A 22,500-nucleotide genomic window follows, 5' to 3' on the forward strand; every position below is an offset into this window, starting at 1 on the left:
TGACTGGGCAACCATTGACTTCCAGCCACTGGTTGGGGAGGAGGAGGTTGAACCGGCGCAAGGTGATCCACAAACTTCTCATCAAGCCGAAGAGGAATCCTAATCCGGACGCTGGTTTACCATTTGTGTACCATCCTCTGTAGAAAAACAATTATCTTGTTGGGCGGTCCAAGCGCCTTGTAATAGGCTAGTTGAAAACACTTGGTCGGCTATGCCATCGTGTGTAGCTTGAAACATTTGGTCTGCTATGCCGTATAATCGCTTTCCTGAAACGGCCACTTTGCCATAAGATGCAATGTGTGCTTATGATTTTTATCAGTGTGATGCAATCCTGTTTTCTGCATGTCATAAACTGTGATTTAAATCACATCATTGGTTTAGCAACCATTTTTGTAGTAAGGGTGATAACCCAAATCCTGAGTGTTATTTGATAACTCTCACCATGTTGTGCTGGTATATAATAAACCATGCCGGGTTATGATAAACACCGGATGATCATCCTGGCGACTCATAGTCAATGTTAGTCCGGGCTAAGAGCACCGGTTTATAATTGATTTTGTGCTAACAGCTGATAGTTGAAAGTTGCACCGGGTTGAGAAACACCAGGCTGATGGAATGACATATAGTCAGGCTGGGTCAATGGATGCCGGTTTATCTTAAAACCTGATCGAAGGAAAGAAAAACTTGAAAAAAACAAATCAAATAAAAAATTGTAGTCGAGGCATTTCAAGGGCTGCCAGGCCCAAATTCGAGGTTTTTCATGGGCTGCCAGGTAGCTGAGTTAAACCATTTGACAAAGCCTTTTAAGATGGGCCTCCAATTAACCAATCGTCGTTTTAACTTTGACAAGTTCAGGGTCTGTATAAGATTGACTTGTCAAACGTTCGGCGGGTTATACCAGGATTACCTGGACGGAGTGGCTTACTTGATGAAGGCAGGTTAACCCGGGGTTTTAGGTGAATACACCTCGCTTCCAAGCCTGGCTTGATAGCCTATTACAAGGGTCCTTTCAAACTCTTTGTTGTTGTGCACAAAGAGCCCCCAAGTAACATTGTGAGCTGTGCTCAATGGGTACCTATGTTTGAGTTGTGTGTGGCAACAAGCTCTCTTTGGTCCCTTGGGTGTGAAGCTCCCAAGCTATGTTGTGGTTTTATAAGCCGGTTTACTGGAAAACTCTGCTTTGTAAGCATGAGCCCCCCAAGTAACCAAGGAGACATATAAGACGAAAACGGCAGAGGCCCCGCTTTAGCAAGGATGCCGGTTTATTTATTATTCATAATATGTACATTGTCAAAAATATATACATAGTAGGAGCCTATGGCTCAGGTGTAGTAAGGCCGAAGATGAGCTATATTCCACGGCAGGTGAGTCTCCTCCTCTGATTTGTGTGAGTCTTTGTGCTCTCGAACATCGATGAGGTAGTATGACCCGTTGTTCAAATTCTTGCTGACCACAAAGGGTCCTTCCCAAGGTGGAGACAACTTATGCATGTCAGTCTGATCTTGGATAAGCCAGAGCACCAAGTCGCCTTCTTGGAAAGTCCTGGTTTTAACCCAGCGGCTGTGATAACGCCGCAGGTCTTGCTGATAAATCGCCGAGCGAGCTGCCGCAATATCCTGTTGTTCATCTAACAGGTCCAAGGCATCCTGGCGTGCTCTTTCATTATCCGCTTCAACGTAAGCTGCCTCTCGGGGCGAGTCATGACGCATATCACTTGGGAGAACTGCTTCTGCTCCATAGACCATGAAGAAGGGTGTGTAATCCGTAGATCTATTGGGGGTGGTCTTAATACTCCATAGAACGGAAGGCAACTCCTCCACCCAACAAATCGGCGTTCCCTTCAATGGGACCATAAGCCGGGGCTTGATACCCTTTAAGATTTCTTGATTAGCTCTCTCCGCTTGACCATTAGGTTGCGGGTGGGCTACCGACGACACATCAAGCCGGATGTGCTCATGTTGACAGAACTCTTCCATAGCTCCCTTGGAGAGATTCATGCCATTATCTGTTATAATGCTGTGTGGAAAACCAAACTGGAAGATCACCTTTTTCATGAATTGAACTGCCGTGGCTGCATCACACTTGCTCACTGGCTCTGCCTCCACCCACTTGGTGAATTTATCATCCGCCACCAGGAGGTGGGTCTTTTTATCCTTGGATCTCTTAAAAGGCCCAACCATATCCAACCCCCAAGTTGCAAACAGCCAGGTAATTGGAATCATCCTCAACTCCTGAGCCTGAACATGAGCTCGACGTGCAAACTTCTAACAGCCGTCACACCTTCGGACCAGATCTTCCGCATCAGCATGAGCTGTTAACCAGTAAAAACCATGCCGGAAAGCCTTAGCCACCAAGGATTTTGAACCGGCGTGATGACCATAATCTCCTTCGTGGATTTCATGTAAGATCTCACAACCTTCTTTAGAAGAAACACAACGCTGAAACGCCCCTGAGACGCTGCAGTGGTGCAGCTCGCCATTGACAATTGCCATGGACTTAGAACGCCGGATTATCTGTTTGGCTAAAACTTCGTCCTCTGGTAACTCGCCCCGATTCATGTATGCTAGGTACGGCAACATCCAATCAGGGATAGCATGAAGAACCGCCACCAGTTGAGCCTCCGGGTCAGGAATCACCAGATCCTCCTCCGTTGGTATCTTAACCAACGGATTATGCAAAATATCCAGAAAAACATTAGGCGGCACCGGTTTACGCTGGGATTCGAGCCGGCTTAAAGCGTCTGCCGCTTCATTTTTACGTTGATCAATGTGCTCGACCTGATAACCCTTGAAGTGACCAGCAATGACGTCCACCTTCTGGCGATAAGCCGCCATGAGTGGATCCTTGGAATCCCACATACCAGACACTTGTTGAGCCACTAAATCGGAGTCACCAAAGCAACGTACCCGGATTAAGTTCATCTCCTTCGCCATCCGCAGTCCATGGAGTAAAGCCTCATATTCAGCTGCATTGTTAGTACATGGAAACATTAAGCGGACAACATAACAAAAATTGTCACCTCGAGGGGAGGTAAGGACAACTCCAGCCCCCAAGCCCTCCAATTGTCTGGATCCATCAAAGTGAATAGTCTAGTATGTGTTATCCGATTTATCCTCTGGTGCCTGCAATTCTGTCCAGTCGTTGATGAAGTCTACGAGTGCTTGGGACTTGATAGCAGTGCGAGGCATGTATTTCAACCCGTGAGGCCCAAGCTCAATATGATGAGGACATGACTACCTTGGATATGACCAAAAATATTGCATATATGCATATTTGTCAGGTGATTTCTAGTGCAAACTATTCAATAATCTATTTATGTTATCCAGAACAAAAATACTTCACACACTTTTGTGTTTTGTCTAATTGCAGGTGTATGGGACATTTGTACAATCCACATATGAAGATAAGGAAGAAAGAGATGTTTATTTGCTGTCCAAAAAGTTCTCTCACGTCACTTTTGGCCCAAGAGAAGATAGAGTCCAAGTCTCTCACGTTCTGGATTCAGATTCGGACTGCACAGACACACCTGACTCAAAACGCACACAAGTTTTTCATACGGACTCCGAATTGGGTGATTCTTTTTTTGTTGGAAACTAGATTTCATGCACTTTCCAACCCAATTGGAATCACCTTCAAATTCGTCCGGAGCGTTGAGTTGTGGACGAAACAATCTGATGCTGCAGCAGAATCCGAGTCAAACTACAAGTCCAAAGGTGTTACATCACCTCCACTTGGGCCCATTGGCCTTGTACGACCTAGATTTAGTTTTAGGCTGCCTTGGGACGTCCTCCCACCTTCTTGGCCGCCACCCCTTGCTCCTATATAAGTAGATCCATCTAGTAGCTTTTCCTTGGGATTTGTTTAGTTAAAAGTTAGCCATTGCAACTTCGTGTACTTCGTTTGTGTCCAACGACCAGACCAAGACCGCTTACGGATCCCCACCATTATCAATACTTCATATATATTCGCAATATTCAGATTGCTTTATCATATTCTTGCTCGTTCTTCGATTGCTTGCAGGAATAGACCTTCGTGGTCAGGTTGATCGTGCTCCAGCGTGGTCAATAACATCTCGGAGTTGGTTTAGCGATTGCTAAGGCGCAACGTCGTGCACGTTTGTAGTCGGATCGTCAAAGTCGTCTCCACGAAATCGATAGTTATCATCTCATTGAAAGATCGGGACACCCTCGCCTCTATCAAGTGGTATCAGTTTTCAGGTTGCTCGGTGAGAATTTCCAGTTTTTCCTAGATTAGATTTATTTTCTTACCTATTGTCCAAGAAAAAGCCACAAAACAAAAGTTAGATCTATTCATCCTTTGTCCTAGCCAGACTGATCCTTTGCAATTTTCTTTTCATTGTTTGCATTATTGAATTATCGGTTGCATCGCCGTGTCGAGTTGCTGGTCTTAGTGTCTAGTTCCTTTAGAGTTTCGAGTTCTGTTCACATTAGTCACACAGCCGCTGCATCATTATCCCATCCGCTGTCCACCATCCCATCCACCAATTTCCATCATGTGCTACCCACCGTTCATTGTGATAATCATAGTTGAGATCGTTCCCATCTTCGCTTGATCCAATCTACATCTTATCTAGTTTGTTTTGGAAAGAGGGAGAGAGAAAAAAAAAAGATAGAGAAAAAAAAACGAGAGAAAAAAAAGTAAAAAAAAAGTCAGAAAAAAAAGAAAGGAAAAGAAAAAAAGTGTGAGAAAAAAAAAGAGAGAAGAAAAAAAAATTGGATCTATCTAGAATCAATCTCGTACCTGAATTCGGATTGGAATCTGTTTTGCGCACTGTTCAGTAAAACAGGTGTATCTTCCTCATATGAAGTCTGTTTTGGCTCCGCGAGTACTCATATGAAAGCTAGCGACGAGCCGCATCTAAATAGTTGCAGAAGCTTGTTCAATATTTGACACCTCAAAATCGGCTTCTAAATAGGTCTTTTTGCCCTCCGAAGTTCGTGAACACAACTTGTTCCAATTTTTCAGGCCAGTTTTAGAATTCTTTGACTCCTCATATCAACTCAGAATTGAGTGATTCTTTTTGCATTGGAAAGCTTGAGTTAGTAGCATTCTTTGAAAGAATTTATCAGAAAATTGTCTCAAACTTTTCAAGAGGAAAGTTGGAGAGAGAGTTGTTGTATATCCTGCTTGGCAGTTGTTTTTCATCATTATCTTCACTGCCGTTGTGATCTTCACTTATATCTTGCTGTCAAGAGCTACTTAGTATCCTTCATTGATGCTAGTTGTGCTACGCCATGACCTCATTAGTGTTCTAGGCTCGCGTCTCTAGTCCGGTCTAGCCTAGGACCAGCACAGTACCGTCGTTGAGCGTTTATTCAACATTGCATCTTTGAATTGATTATTGCTAATCTTTTGCTACCATATATAGCCAACCCAGCTCCACATATTTCTACACCGTGTATACGTACGCTCCCCTGGCAATCGCTTTACTCAATATTCGGAGTTACTTGACACCGCTGGTTGCCGATCACCGCCTGCTGCATGGTAAGAACTTGTAAGACATTGATATTTGCTTTACTGTGAGCGTTTTACCACCACATCCTAGTAGTTATAGGAACATTATTTTTGGATTTTGTTTCTTGTTCTACTAATCATGACAGGATCCAGAGTCAATTCATGGGCTTTGTCGATCGCGGGAGACGTGCCACCACCTTTACAAATACCACAACCGTCACGAGAGGTGCACAAACATCCAAATGCACATGATCAGGTTAATGTATCTATACCACCATTTAATGGTCGTTTTAAACCTGCTTTATATATTGAATGGGAGTTCGACATAAAAAATATATTTGCTTCCCATAATTTCGATGAATATAAAAAGGTTAAGGTTGCGGTTGGTTCTTTCACTGGTTATGCTTTGGTTTGGTGGAGTGAATATTGTCGGTTACACCCTGATTATATACCTACTACTTGGGATGATTTGAAACTTGCCATGCGACATACTTTCGTCCCTGCTTATTATACTCGTGACATGATTAAGAAGTTGCAACACTTAAAACAAGGTAGTGAAACTGTAACAAAATATTATGATGATTTACAAACTACCTTGTTACATTCCTCTTTAGAAGAAAGTGAAGATGATTTTATGGATAGATTTTGGGGAGGATTAAACCGTGATATTCAAGAGATACTAATTCATGAAGAGTGTTATCCTATGGACCATTTGTTTCATCTTGCTTGCAAAGCTGAACAGGAAATAAAACGACGTGTTGGCCACGAGGAGAACAAGCGCACGGTGCACATTCCAAGAGTTGATATGATTGTTCCTTCAACTACTAGGCATACTATGACAACCACATCCGTTGTTGTCAGGACTACATCACCTCCACCATGTGACACATCGCCCCCGAGAGTGGCTACATCATCTGAGTTGATCATAAGAGGTAATGACAAAGGTACTGATCTTTCATCTCTACATGAGAATGATGAATGCCTTGTCAATTTGAATGCACCATCTGATGAGCTACCCACTACTTTGATCACACCACCTATTTTAGAGGACTACGTTGATAATTTGACTTTGCCATGTGATCAAACAACTGAAATACCAACAATTTTGAGTGCACCCATTGAATTAACTATTGATGCAAAAGAACCAATGTTTAATCATTTTGATATGACATCTAATCTTGGTGATGATTCTGTGTTGAATGACTTATTGCATGTTTGCTTATTTAAGCATGTTGTAGCATGTAAATTTGATGCAAGTAAGGTTTATTCACCAATGTTGGGATGGTTTAATGATGAACATTGTCAATCTTTTGAAATGAATAAGAGCTTCACTTATATGTGCAAACTGAGTTGCAATATTTTCATGCCTTCTACTTCTTGTGCTAATTTTTTGGCTTTAGATTTTATGAACTATGCAAGTTACTCATCTATTCATGTGTCATATATGCAAAAATCAAGGGAAGTAAAAATGGATGACATATACATATACAACATGTACACCTTGTCTCTTTTGTTAGCCACATTTTAGATTGAGCAACGCCGAGGACGGCTTTATTTTCAAGAAGGGGAGGATGATGAGGACATGACTACCTTGGATATGACCAAAAATATTGCATATATGCATATTTGTCAGGTGATTTCTAGTGCAAACTATTCAATAATCTATTTATGTTATCCAGAACAAAAATACTTCACACACTTTTGTGTTTTGTCTAATTGCAGGTGTATGGGACATTTGTACAATCCACATATGAAGATAAGGAAGAAAGAGATGTTTATTTGCTGTCCAAAAAGTTCTCTCACATCACTTTTGGCCCAAGAGAAGATAGAGTCCAAGTCTCTCACGTTCTGGATTCAGATTCGGACTGCACAGACACACCTGACTCAAAACGCACACAAGTTTTTCATACGGACTCCGAATTGGGTGATTCTTTTTTTGTTGGAAACTAGATTTCATGCACTTTCCAACCCAATTGGAATCACCTTCAAATTCGTCCGGAGCGTTGAGTTGTGGACGAAACAATCTGATGCTGCAGCAGAATCCGAGTCAAACTACAAGTCCAAAGGTGTTACATCACCTCCACTTGGGCCCATTGGCCTTGTACGACCTAGATTTAGTTTTAGGCTGCCTTGGGACGTCCTCCCACCTTCTTGGCCGCCACCCCTTGCTCCTATATAAGTAGATCCATCTAGTAGCTTTTCCTTGGGATTTGTTTAGTTAAAAGTTAGCCATTGCAACTCCGTGTACTTCGTTTGTGTCCAACGACCAGACCAAGACCGCTTACGGATCCCCACCATTATCAATACTTCATATATATTCGCAATATTCAGATTGCTTTATCATATTCTTGCTCGTTCTTCGATTGCTTGCAGGAATAGACCTTCGTGGTCAGGTTGATCGTGCTCCAGCGTGGTCAATAACATCTCGGAGTTGGTTTAGCGATTGCTAAGGCGCAACGTCGTGCACGTTTGTAGTCGGATCGTCAAAGTCGTCTCCACGAAATCGATAGTTATCATCTCATCGAAAGATCGGGACACCCTCGCCTCTATCACAATAGCCTACTTAGCAACCTAGACAGTTGCCTCCTTGTTTTGAATGATGTCTCCCAATGGAGCAGAACTGACCACATTGATGGGATGGCCTTGAAAGTATTGCTTGAGCTTCCGGCTTGCCGTAAACACTCCATACACCAGCTTCTGCCAATGGGGGTATCTCTATTTGGACTCGATAAGCACCTCACTGATATAGTAAACCGGTCGTTGAACCGGATATTCTTTACCAGCCTCCTTGCGCTCCACCACAATAGCCACACTGACAGCTCGGGCATTAGCAGCCATATATAACAGCAATGGTTCCTTGTCAATGGGGGCAGAAAGGACGGGCGGCTCGGCCAACTGCTTCTTCAAATCCTCCAACGCCACATCAGCAACATCACTCCAAACAAAGTTGTCTGTTTTCTTCATCATCTGATAAAGCGGGATCGCCTTCTCTCCCAACCGGCTGATAAACCGGCTCAGTGCTACAATCCGACCTGCCAGTCTTTGAACGTCATTGATACATGCCGGTTTAGCCAGGGATGTGATAGCCTTGATCTTTTCCGGATTAGCCTCAATGCCCCTGTTGGACACCAGAAAACCCAAGAGCTTGCCAGCTGGTACACCAAAAACACACTTAGTCAGATTAAGCATCATTTTATAAACCCTCAGATTATCAAAAGTTTCCTGCAAATCAGTTATGAGTGTTTCTGCTTTCCTGGATTTCACCATGATATCATCCACATAAGCATGAACATTGCACCCAATCTGATTATGGAGGCAATTCTGCACACACCACTGATAAGTCGCCTGAGCACTCTTGAGCCCAAAAGGCATGGATACATAACAGAAGGCTCCAAAAGGAGTTATAAAAGTTGTCTTCTCCTGGTCCTTAACTACCATTTTGATCTGATGGTAACCTGAATAAGCATCCAGGAAACTCAAACGCTCACAACCCGCTGTAGCACCAAAGGGATCAGCTGGGCAAGCTTTGTTCAAATCTGGGTAATCCACACACCTACGCCAAGTGTCGTTTTTCTTAAGTACCAGCACCGGATTAGCCAACCACTCAGGGTGGAACACCTCCACAATAAACCGTGCCGCCAATAGACGGGCTACCTCTTCACCAATGGCCTGCATCTTTCTTCATTAAAGCGGCGAAGAAACTGTTTGACTGGTTTGAACTTTGGATCAATATTAAGAGTGTGCTCAGCGAGTTCCCTTGGGACACCTGGCATGTCAGAAGGTTTCCATGCAAAGATGTCCCGGTTCTCACGGATGAACTCAATGGGCACGCTTTCCTATTTCGGTTCCAGGTTAACGCTGATGCTGAACTGCTTGGATGAATTGCCAGGAACAAAATCAACCAACTTAGTCTCATCAGCCGATTTAAACTTCAAAGCCGGATCATGCTCGGTAGTGGGCTTCTTTAGAGAAGTCATATCTACCGGATCAACATTATCCTTATAAAATTTCAACTCCTCCGTCGCACAAACCGACTCAGCATAAGCCACATCACCTTCCTCGCACTCCAAAGCAATCTTGCGGCTACCATGAACCATGATGGTCCCCTTATGACCCGGCATCTTGAGCTGCAGATAAACATAACACGGTCTTGCCATGAATTTAGCATAAACCGACCGTCCAAATAGGGCATGGTACGGACTTCTGATTTTGACCACTTCAAATTTCAATGCCTCAGACCTCGAATCATGATCGTCTCCAATAACCATTCTAGATCTATCTTACCAACCGGGTAAGACGATTTACCAGGTACCACACCGCGAAAAACAGTGTTTGACGGTTTAAGATTCTTATCCATTAACCCCATACGCCAGAAAGTTTCATAGTACAAGATATTGATGCTGCTCCCTCCATCCATGAGCACTTTGGTGAACTTATAACCCCCAACTTGCAGTGCAACCACCAAGGCTAGATGACCAGAATTATCAACCCGGGGCGGATGATCCTCCCGACTCCACATGATAGGTTGTTCAGACCAGCACAGATAATGGGGCACCGCCGGTTCAACAGAATTTACTGTCCTTTTATGGAGCTTCTGGTCACGCTTGCACAGACTAGTAGTGAAGACATGATATTGTCCACCATTTAACTGCTTCGGGTTGCTCTGATAACCCGATTGCTGCCGTTGCTGATTCCCCTGCTGATTGTAACCACCTTGGTTGCTCTGATTGCCTTGATTGCTCTATCCACCTTGGTTACCCTGAAAACCTGAACCGGAATTACCTCCACCATAACCCGGTCCGTGAAACCAGGGTCTTGATCCGCCGGACGGTCCTTGATCATACCGGAAGAGGTCTGAATTTTTGAACTCTCGCATAATGAAGCAATCTTTCCATAAATGCGTAGCCGGTTTTTATTGTGTCCCGTGCTTTGGGCAAGGCTGGTTCAACAGACGCTCCATATTCATCCCTGATCCTCCGCCCCACGGGGGCGGTTTACCCTTACGGCACTGATTATTACCCTGAACATTGGTGTTAGCCACAAAATCAGAATTGTTGTCCACCTTGTGCTTACCGTTATTCCCATGGCCAGCCTGGTTATGTTGTCCTTTTGCGCTGGTATTCTTCTTTCCCTTCTCCGGCTTCTCTTCTTCAGACTCGGGATCCTTGGTATTATCAGAATCGACATACTTAACCAGAGCTGCCATGAGCGTTCCCATATCATTGCAGTGGCGCTTGAGCCATCCCAACTTCATCTTCAGCGACTTAAACCGGCAATTGCCCTGCAACATTATTATCACCGAATCAGCATTGATGCGGTCCGATGAATGCAGGATTTCCGAAACCCGGCGCACCCAATGAGTTGTTGATTCATTCTCTCCTTGGACACAAGTAGCCAGATCCACAATGGACATGGGTTGTTTACACGTATCCTTGAAATTCTCTATAAACTGGGACTTCAACTCGCCCCATGAACTGATCGAGTTAATGGGCAGACTCTTTAGCCAGGTACGAGCCGTTCCGTCTAACATCCCGGTGAAGTATTTTGCACATGCCGCTTCATCCACATCCAGCATCTCCATTGCCATCTCAGAACTTTCAACCCACGCCTCGGGGGGTTAATCGGCAGTATAAATAGGCACCTTACACGGACCCTTGAAATCCTTGGGGAGCCGTACATTACGCAGAGCTGGGGTGAGACATGGTACTCCCCAAGAGCTGAAAGCCAATCCCTGGTGAACTGATGCTGTCGGTTGAACCGGATCGGGTTGATTCGCATACTGCGCTGCCAACTGTGCTGTTAACTCTGCCTCCCGTCGTGCTCTGCCATTGTTTATACATCCTGTGCATTCATACGCTGCACGCCGGATTAGGCACTCGAGGGGTGTCACGGTGCCGTGCACTGCTTGACACAGCCGGTTCGTCAATGTGCCTGCTGTAACTCTTGCTCGAACGAGGGGTTGAATGCATTTTGTCTCGATTGTAGGAATAAGCCTGCTGCTCCACCACAGCGGTTTGAAGAAGATCCCTGGCTCGTCGTGTTTCAACCGCTGCCAGCGACTCACCCTCCATCGGAATAGCTGCCAAGCGAGACGCCGCAGCAATCATGTTATCCAGAGGGCTCGAAAAATGACCCGGTGGCGTCGGTATATACTGTGGCGAGTTATCTGTTCGTCGAGGCGGGTCCGTCACCCGTGGCTGACCCGACGCTGTCCCAGGTGCCTCGGTCCGGTTCACTGCTGCCGGATTACTTCGCCCGGCTCCTGGCGTATTGAAGAGATTCATTCCTTTATAAACCGGCGCCAGACGAGACCGGTACTTCCTCCTAAGTACCTCGTTGGACGCGTTCTGATCCGACATAAGCCGATAATTCTGTGGCTGGATCTGCTGTGACTAGGCATCTAAAGCGGCCCGCTCTTCGGTCATCCTGGCTTCCTTAGCCGCCAAGTCCTCCTTGGCCTGAGTTATCTGGTCCCTCAGCTTTGTAACCTCCGCGTTATGCTGATCCTGGGTCTCTGGGGTGACTGCCGTGGTCAACAATGTCGTCAGAGCATCCAACAAACCGGAAAGAACTTGAGCCGGCCGGCGCGCAGGGCCTCCTGCCCCGGCTACCGATCGGAAACCATTGCTGCAGATGAAGATTGCAAGGTGGGCTGCGTACCGGCGATGAAGATTGCAACCCGGTTCGGCGGTTCAAAGGGGTCCGGAATACTGTCGCCATTGGAACAGCCCCCAATCCGGTCGTCTTACAATTGGTACAGTGACTCGGTTTCGCTAGGGGATGATTCGCCATCTGAGTAGATGGCCGTCTCACCGTCGGACACCGGTTCAGATCCTGCACCATGGATGAATCCTACGAACGCACGCTTCATGATAGGCTAAACCCGGGCAGGACTCGCACACTGAGCCATCTCGATGAGGTCGGTGGAGATATCTGGCTAAGGGCCCGGTTCGCCGATCTTGCCGATGAAAACGTGAATTCCACCAAAGGGGACCCGATACCCGTACTCAATTGAGCCGGCCTCGGGGCCCCATCCTGCGTCGTCGATGTAGAGCTTGCCATGACGACTCTTGGTTATCCGGCCAACCGCGTATCCCTTGAGTCCTTCAAAGTTTCCCTTTAAGAACCCAAAACCATCGTGCGATAGCCCCACGGTGGGCGCCAACTGTCGTGGAATTAACACGTCAGATGTCCTAGTAAGAGGACATAGTCGTGGAGCCATCGCAACGAGATTAGCAAAAAGGGGTTAAACCGGGCAAAGGACATGGGGAGTTTATACTGGTTCGACCCCTTGCGGTGAAGGTAAAAGCCTACAATCCAGTTGTGGTGGAATTGATGGGGTCTTGATGAGCAGGGAGTGAATCCGCTTTACCTATCCCTCGAGTTGTTGTTTCTTGTCCCTGAACCGCCGCCGGGTCGTCCCTTTATATACATAGGTTGACGCCCGGCGGTTTACAGAATACTGAGGCCGGCTCATATACGTGTCCGGCTTGGTTTCTACCCTTCCTACCTTACAACACAAGTTTACACATCTCATATCGGTTTATGTTCATGGGCTCTAAACCGCCTTTGGGCCCTGGGCCTCTAAGATTCAATGGTAGAGCGCCATACTCCTTGTCTTCATGGGCTTCAATACGGATGAGCGTAAACCGGCCCCTTGTGGGAAGTTTACACTCAGTAATTATATCCCCAACAACCGGGATTACCTCCCATTCGAGGGATTGAGCATCAGATTGACTTAATGCCTGGTGCATCATTACCCAACCATGCACCATACCGTACCAATCCAGAGGAGACGAAGGAGATAATGCGTCAAGTATAGGAGCTGCTCGACAAAGGTTATATACACGAATCCCTTAGTCCTTGTGCTATTCGTATTATTCTAGTGCTGAAAAAGGATGGTACATCACGTATGTGTGTTGATTGTAGAGGCATTAATAATATTACTATTCATTATCGTCATCCTATTCCTAGGCTTATATGAGTGCTGTTTTCCTTGTGCTGTTCGTATTATTCTAGTGCTTGATGAATTGAGTGGCTCTACAATATTCTCCAAAGTTGATTTGCGTAGTGGATACCATCAAATTCGTATGAAATTGGGAGATGAATGGAAAACAGCACTTAAAACTAAGTTTGGATTATATGAGTGGTTAGTCATGCCTTTTGGGTTAACTAATGCACCTAGTACTTTCATGAGATTAATGAATGAGGTTTTACATGCTTTCATTGGACGATTTGTGGTAGTTTACTTTGATGACATATTGATTTATAGCAGATCTTTGGAAGAACATTTGGAACATTTACATGTTGTTTTTATTGCTCTACGTGATGCACATTTGTATGGTAACCTTGGGAAGTGCACCTTTTGCATCGACCGAGTATCTCTTCTTGGCTATTGAGGGAGTTCCGGACTAGGGGGTGTCCGGATAACCGAACTATCATCATCGGCCAGACTCCAAGACTATGAAGATACAAGATTGAAGACTTCGTCCCATGTCCGGATGGGACTTCCCTTGGCGTGGAAGGCAAGCTTGGCGATACGGATAAGTAGATCTCCTACCTTTGTAACCGACTCTGTGTAACCCTAGCCCTCTCCGGTGTCTATATAAACTGGATGGCTTTAGTCCATAGGACGAACAACAATCATACCATAGGCTAGCTTCTAGGGTTTAGCCTCCTTGATCTCGTGGTAGATCTACTCTTGTAACCCACATCATCAATATTAATCAAGCAGGACGTAGGGTTTACCTCCATCAAGAGGGCCCGAACCTGGGTAAAAACATCGTGTCCCTCGTCTCCTGTTACCATCCGCCTAGACGCACAGTTCGGGACCCCCTACCCGAGATCCGCCGGTTTTGACACCGACATTGGTGCTTTCATTGAGAATTCCTCTGTGTCGTCACCGATAGGCTCGATGGCTTCTTCGATCATCAACGGTGATGCAGTCCAGGGTGAGACCTTCCTCCCCGGACAAATCTTTGTATTCGGCGGCTTCGCACTGCGGGCCAATTTGCTTGGCCAGCTGGAGCAGATTGAAGGCTACGCCCCTGGCCGTTAGGTCAGATTTGGAAGTTTGAACTTCACGGCTGACATCCGCGGGGACTTGATCCTCGGCGGATTCGAGCCACAGCCGAGCGTGCCGTACTATCACGATGGGCATGATTTAGCTCTGCAGCCGGACAATACCCTAGAGGCCGCACTCGAACCCGCTCCGATCTTCGACTCGGAGCCGGCTGCACAGACCAAGGATGGATGGCTAGACACCACCTCGGGGGCTGCAACCTCTATGGGGATAGAGCCGAACACCGATCTTGTCCCCCATGAAGCTCGTGACTCTGAGGTGCCGGACTCCTTGCCGGACTCTGGACCTCCCGCGCCCCCTCCAGTCGAATCCGATTGGGCGCCGATCATGGAGTTCACCGTGGCGGACATCTTTCAACACTCACCTTTTAGCGACATCTTGAGTTCGCTAAAGTACCTCTCATTATCAGGAGAGGCCTGGCCGGACTACGGCCAGGACGGTTGGGATGCGGACGACGAAGAAATTCAGAGCCCACCCACCACGCACTTGGTAGCCACTGTCGACGACCTAACCGACATGCTAGATTACGACTCTGAGGACATCGATGGTATGGACGACGATGCCGGAGATGACCAAGAACCAACGCCTACCGGGCGCAGGAAAGCCACCCCATCCCACAACGTATGCATGGTGGACACACCAAAAGGAAGCGATAATGAGGAAAAATGGGACGTGGTGAAGGACAACTCCCCCAACAGACAAACAAAGCGGCGACGCAAGCGCCGCCCGATGACCGGCATCGACAAAAGCAATACCCATATGGACCCGGCCCTAGAGCAGGGCGAAGCAGTGGACGACGCACATGTCAACAAGCAGCCAGCCGGACATGAACCGGACAAGCAACCCATCCCCGGCGAAGATAATCTCACATCACCAGAGCATACGAATTTCCATAACAGGCTCGTCGCAACTGCAAGAAGTTTGAAGAAGCAAAAGCGGAAGCTCAAAACAGCGGAAGACACACTCAGAATAAGATGGAGCAAAGTACTCAACACCGCAGATAAATATGGCACTAGTCACCAGACAAAGAGCTACCCGAAGCGCAAGTTGTTGCCTGAATTTGACGAGGAGGCCTTCGAGCCCCCACAGTCAAAAAAGAAAGGGGCCGCCTGGCCGGATAGACGACCAGATGACAGGCCAAGAGCAACACGGGGCGCCACACACAAGCCGGCACATGATCAGCATAAAGATCTTCAGAAAAAGGATAACCCGGCCAGGTCTATCTATGGGCCAAAAAAGAAGACTCCAGGAAGTAACACAACCAGCCGAGCATTTGAAGACAACGGGACACCCAAATACAGGGGCGCCGCACACCCACTATGTTTTACCGACGAGGTACTGGATCATGGATTTCCAGCGGGATTTAAACCCATAAACATAGAGGCATACGACGGAACAACAGACCCCAGAGTCTGGATTGAGGAATATATCCTACACATACACATGGCAAGAGGAGACGATCTCCATGCCATAAAATACCTTCCCCTCAAGCTCAAAGGGCCGGCCCGGAATTGGCTTAAAAGCCTCCCAGAAAATACGATTGGGAGTTGGGAAGAGCTTGAGGATGCGTTTCGAGCAAATTTTCAGGGGACTTATGTCCGGCCTCCGGATGCAGATGATTTAAGTCACATAACTCAACAGCCCGGAGAATCAGCACGCAAATTCTGGAACAGGTTCCTCACTAAAAAGAACCAAATAGTCGACTGTCCAGACGCTGAAGCCTTGGCAGCTTTCAAACACAACGTCCGAGACGAATGGCTCGCCAGACACCTCGGCCAGGAAAAACCAAGAACAATGGCCGCACTAACAAGTCTCATGACCCGCTTTTGCGCGGGGGAAGACAGTTGGTTGGCTAGATGCAGCACCAGCGACCCGAGTACATCCGAAATCAGGGATGGAAATGGGAAATCACGACGCAAAAAAGATCAGCGCCGGAACAAGGAGAATGGCCCAAATAGTACGGCGGTCAACGCCAGATTCAAAAGCTCTCGGCCGAACAACAAAACACTGCCCTTAAAGGATAACAGTGACGAGTTATCCAACCTCAACAAGATTCTGGATAGACTGTGTCAAATACAGGGTACCCACAGAGATTGTTGGGTCTTCAAGCAGTCCGGCCGACTTAACGCCGAACACAAAGGGCTCGACACACCAAGTGAAAGTGACGAAACCCAAAAGCAGCGCTCCGGAAACCAAAAGACTTTCCCATTAGAAGTCAAAACAGTGAACTCACTTCACGTGATAACACGCAGCGCGGCCCCTGCTATACCAGGACACCGTCCGCAGACTGGGGATAGAACCCACCAAAATTCGCTATAGCAGCACTTCCTTCAAAGGAGTGAGGCCAGGCCTTTTTAGCCAATTTTACAGGCTCTGTACCACTAGGGGTCGTGTTCGGTTCATCCGACAACCTCCGTCGCGAAAAGCTCACCCTCCATCGCCCCATTTAGCAGTAGCCCTAAAGCACTACTGGGGCGTGCAGCTTTCGCGCGCTTTAATGCAATACCACATTATGCGTCTCTTACGCTTAAAAATGCCCGGTCCACGTGGCATATTCTTAAAACTCCAGGTGTCTCTCGACCACGGAGAATGTGCGGCTGCCTAGACAGCCACACATTATTCCGACCTTGCAGGTCAAAGCCCCTAAAAACAGGTCATTTAGACCTCGGACATGGTTAGACAAGTCCGGCAAGGGGCTTCCCAGCCGCATGCCCCTTTTTTTAGGGGGCCGCACGCATAAATGATGAAAGCCAATAAAGCTCAACTTTCTTCATCTTCCAAATTATACTTTATTTTGATACACTTTTTGCACGATATTTCTTAGAAACTAAGTCCTTCTCTTTTACAGATGAAGCACGTGCTACACCCGTCCAGGATACAGCACAACGGAGACACAGGCGCAGACGTGCAGTAGGGACCCGTTGCAAGGATTCTTTTCAGATTAAGACCCTGCGTAAACCTTTCTCACTGTCTCTTGTTGATACACATCCCCCGGTTTCCTACCAGAGCCGAGGAGGAGGCTGGCGTTTTGGCATCGGCCGCGTCAGAAGTTCCCGCCTGTACCTGGACACTAGGGGCTTAGGGCTTTATTCTGCCCGATATCATAAAGACCGAACACCTCAGGGAGTGTTCGGCGTCTCGAGTTAGGCCTTATATGCATCAGCTCCGAATCATGTCTTTGGTCAAATGTTGGGTTTGCCCGGCTCCTGTGTTTTGCTGCCTTACGTTCCGTATCATCGGCTAACGCGGCACCAGGAGAACTACTATGATTGTGCCCCGGTTTGGCCGGGAGAGCACCTCAGTAGAGAAAGCCGAAAACTGACTGTCATGATATAGCGAGAGACTGGTCAACCACTCGATCGACCATTGGAATGTTTAGAATTCCTCCGCTTTGACGAAGGACCGCTTCCCGGTCAGGCACATACGCGCCCCAAGTTCGGAGAAGCGCGGTGCCATCAGGGGCTATATAGTAGCCCCACATTCGAGCTCCTATGGCTAAGTGAAAGTGATAAAGCATTATAGTCTGGTTGCCTAGTTTGCTATGCTATCACCTCCTTAAAAGGACCAAGACGTTGGATTAAGTGTGAAAAAGCGTTTTTCTTTTTGCAAACACCCCTGCACCATGTGCGTGGGGGCTGAAGCCAAAGACTGCCATCTTTCAGATTATACATACATATACGGCCGCACAGGAGATAGTTCAATACTTGAACACACAAGTATAAAAAGTCATTGCATTATAAACATGATCTTAGAAATCATACATGTCATTCAAACATAACATCTTTCGAGCACTGCGACTCTATTATACGAGCGCCCTGCAGGACTTCCTCAAAGTAATGCTCGGTGGGGAATCGGCTTTTGTCCGAACCCCGGGATGCAACAGCGGTGGTATCCATCTCCGCCCAGTATGTTTTACCACGGGCGAGAGCCATCCGCGCACCTTCTATGCATGCCGACCACTTCATCGCCTTAATATGCGGCACTGCCCAAAGGAATTGCTGCAACAAGCCAAAATAACTCTTCGGCTTGGGGCTTTTCGGCCACAGATGAGTTACCACATCCGTCATGGCCAGTTCGGACAATCTATTCAGCTCAGCCCACTCAACCAGCCGATCACTCAACGGAAGTGGACGCTCCGGACTATGGAATTGAGACCAGAAAAGCTCTTCCATTTCATGATCCTCCTGGCTTCGAAAGTGCATGACTGCGTCAGCCGCACTCGCTGCCAAGTCCAGATAAGGATCCTCCGCACCATATAATCGGCCCAGCTGAGCATACTTCGAACCCGTGAACTTCCTACGCAGCATAAAGGGCTTTCCAGCCACAATGTCTCCGACCTGACGCAGTTCCTCCTTCATAGCCCGCATCGCACTACGGGCATCCTTGGCTTCAGCATCGGCCTTCTTCCGGTCCTCTTGCTCCGCTCGGCGTTCTCCTTCAAGAACCTCCAGGCGGTCGGTAGCAACTTTTAATTTCATGGCCATTCCGGCCATCTCCTCCCTGCTTCGGCAGTGAGCAGCCTTCTCGGCTTCTAGCTCTTCCGCTGCCTTAAGGGCAGCCGCCTCGCTTTTTCTGGCTTGCTCCTTGGCCCGAGCAAGTTCTGCTCAAAGGTCTTCCACAGCAGCAACACCATCTGCATCAAGCATACAACTTGTAAGGAATGGGCATCAGCTCCCTTACTAAGCGACCGCGGCGCAATCACATACCTTGTGACTCATCAAGTCGTTTATTGACCAGTGAGACGTCCGCATCTGCAGCGTCGAGTTGCTTCTTCAGCTCGGCGAATCCATCCGTCCGGCTGGACACCGAACGTTCCGCCACATGCATAGGAAAGGTGACAGTTAATAACTGAGATTATGATCCTAGGCACGCTACCGTTTTCGACAGCATACCAAGTCTCAGTGATAGAGGCAAAGGTGTCCCGTCTTTCGATGAGATGATGGATATCACTTTGGTGGAAGTCGACTTTGACGATCCGACTACGAACGTGCGAGGACGTCGCGCCTTAGCAATCGCTAAACCAACTCCGAGAGGTTATTGACCACGCCGGAGCACGATCAACCTGACCACGAGGGTCTGTTTCCTGCGAGCAAACGAAGAACAAGCAAGAAACTAAGATTGCAATCTGGATATTGCGAATATAAGATGAAAGCTTTATTGATCAAGGTGGTTCTGTGACGCCTTTGTCTGGTCGTTGAACACAAACGAAGTACGCGAAGTTGCAGCTATGGCAAACTTTTAATCTAAACAAAACCCAAAGTCTAAACGATGCCCTAAGGGCTGTATATATGGAGGAAGAGGGGGGAATTTCGTGGAACTTGGTGGAGGGGTCCGAAATCAACCCTATCTCTTGTTTCCCCACACATACGGACTCTAAAAATAGTCTATACTTATGTATTTCGAAATTACATGGGCCTGGCCCAAAAATAAGGTGACGCAGCACCTAAAATAGCCTCGGGATGAAATTTATGAAGTGGCATCTTGTATATTTCGTCCAAGGCTTCATGCACCCATTATGGTGGCTTCAAAGTCCTGAAATCATCACTTGTAACTCCGTTCTTGTTCCCCTTGCGCATGCCATCATCTCCATGCTTGTTCTTGCTCCAATGTTCATCCTTCTCCAAGCTAGGCCCTTCATTTGTAAGCAAAACAAATGTATCCAATTTAGGCAGCATCATATTCTCATGAACATTAGAATCATTACCAAGAAACGAAAGTACCTGGTAATTTAGTTGGCGTGCACGAGCTCTAGTAATTGGTCCAGTATGTATAGCAGCAGGGGCTGTGGGTGTAACAATTGTATTGATGTCCTCATCATCCTCCCCTTCTTGAAATGAAGTCGTCCTCGACGGAAGTTCATCTTCCTCACCCAAATAAGGCTTCAAATCTGCAATGTTAAAAGTGGGACTAACCCCAAAATCTGCAGGCAGCTCAAGTTTATATGCATTATCATTTATTTTCTCTAACACCTTAAAGGGACCATCAGCACGTGGCATTAACTTTGATTTGCGCAAATCAGGAAATCTATCCTTACGCAAATTTAACCAAACAAGATCTCCAGGTGCAAACACAACATGTTTTCTACCCTTATCTCCAGCAAGTTTATATTTAGCATTCATGCGCTCAATGTTTTCCTTAGTTAACTCATGCATTTTTAAAATCAATTCAGCACGTTGTTTAGCATCAAAATTAACCTTCTCCGAAGATGGAAGAGGCAACAAATCAATAGGTGCACGAGGTAGGAAACCATACACAACTTCAAAAGGGCACATCTTAGTAGTAGAATGCAATGAACGATTATAAGCAAATTCAATATGAGGCAAGCATTCCTCCCACATTTTCTTATTATTCTTCAAAACAGCCCTAAGCATAGTAGACAACGTTCTATTGACTACTTCAGTTTGTCCATCAGTTTGGGGGTGACAAGTAGTACTAAAAAGCAGTTTAGTCCCCAACTTAGCCCATAAACATCTCCAAAAGTGGCTAAGAAATTTAGTATCACGATCTGAAACAATAGTATTTGGCACACCATGCAAGCGAATAATTTCACGAAAGAACAAATCAGCAACATTAACAGCATCATCACTTTTATGACATGGTATAAAGTGTGCCATTTTCGAGAATCTATCCACGACAACAAATATGCTATCCCTCCCCTTCTTTGTTCGAGGTAAACCTAAAACAAAGTCCATAGATATATCCTCCCAAGGAACACTAGGTACAGGCAAAGGCATATATAAACCATGAGGATTGAGTCGTGACTTAGCTTTTTGACATGTAGTGCAGCGAGCAATAAAACGCTCAACATCCCGTCTCATCTTTGGCCAAAAGAAATGTGTAGCAAGTACGTCCTCCGTCTTCTTCACGCCAAAGTGTCCCATTAATCCTCCTCCATGCGCCTCCTGCAACAACAAAAGACGAACGGAGCTAGCTGGAATGCATAGCTTGTTAGCACGAAACACAAATCCATCGTTAACAACAAACTTGTTCCACATTCTTCCTTCTTTACAATTCTGCATTACATCTTTAAAATCAGCATCATGCACATATTGATCTTTGATAGTCTCCAAACCAAATATTTTGAAGTCAAGTTGTGAAAGCATAGTATAGCGACGAGACAATGCATCAGCAATAACATTTTCTTTTCCCTTCTTGTGTTTAATGACATAAGGGAAAGTCTCAATGAATTCAACCCATTTAGCATGTCTACGATTCAGTTTAGCTTGACTTTTAATATGTTTCAAAGATTCATGATCAGAATGTATAACAAATTCTTTGGGCCATAAATAATGTTGCCATGTTTCTAAAGTCCGAACAAGAGCATATAATTCTTTATCATAAGTAGAATAATTCAGACTAGGCCCACTCAATTTTTCAGAAAAGTATGCAACAGGTTTGCCATCTTGTAATAACACACCTCCTAATCCAATTCCACTAGCATCACATTCAAGCTCAAAAGCCTTATTAAAATCAGGAAGTTGGAGTAAAGGAGCATGTGTCAACTTATCTTTCAATACCGTGAAGGCTTCTTCCTGTGCGGTACCCCAAAGAAAAGGCACATCTTTCTTTGTAAGCTCATTGAGAGGTGCAGCAATGGTGCTGAAATCTCTCACAAAACGCCTATAGAATCCAGCGAGGCCAAGAAAACTCCTCACTTGTGTGACCGTTTTGGGCTGCGGCCAACTCTCAATAGCTTCAATCTTGGCTTTATCAACTTCAATTCCTTGTGGAGTAACAACATAGCCAAGAAAAGATACTCGGTCGGTGCAAAAGGTGCACTTCCCAAGGTTACCAAACAAACGTGCATCACGTAGAGCAATAAAAACAGCACGTAAATGTTCCAAATGTTCTTCCAAAGATCTGCTATAAATCAATATGTCATCAAAGTAAACTACCACAAATCGTCCAATGAAAGCACGTAAAACTTCGTTCATTAATCTCAT

Source organism: Triticum aestivum, chromosome 7B, assembly GCF_018294505.1.
Source record: "Triticum aestivum cultivar Chinese Spring chromosome 7B, IWGSC CS RefSeq v2.1, whole genome shotgun sequence".
Classification (NCBI taxonomy): domain Eukaryota; kingdom Viridiplantae; phylum Streptophyta; class Magnoliopsida; order Poales; family Poaceae; genus Triticum; species Triticum aestivum.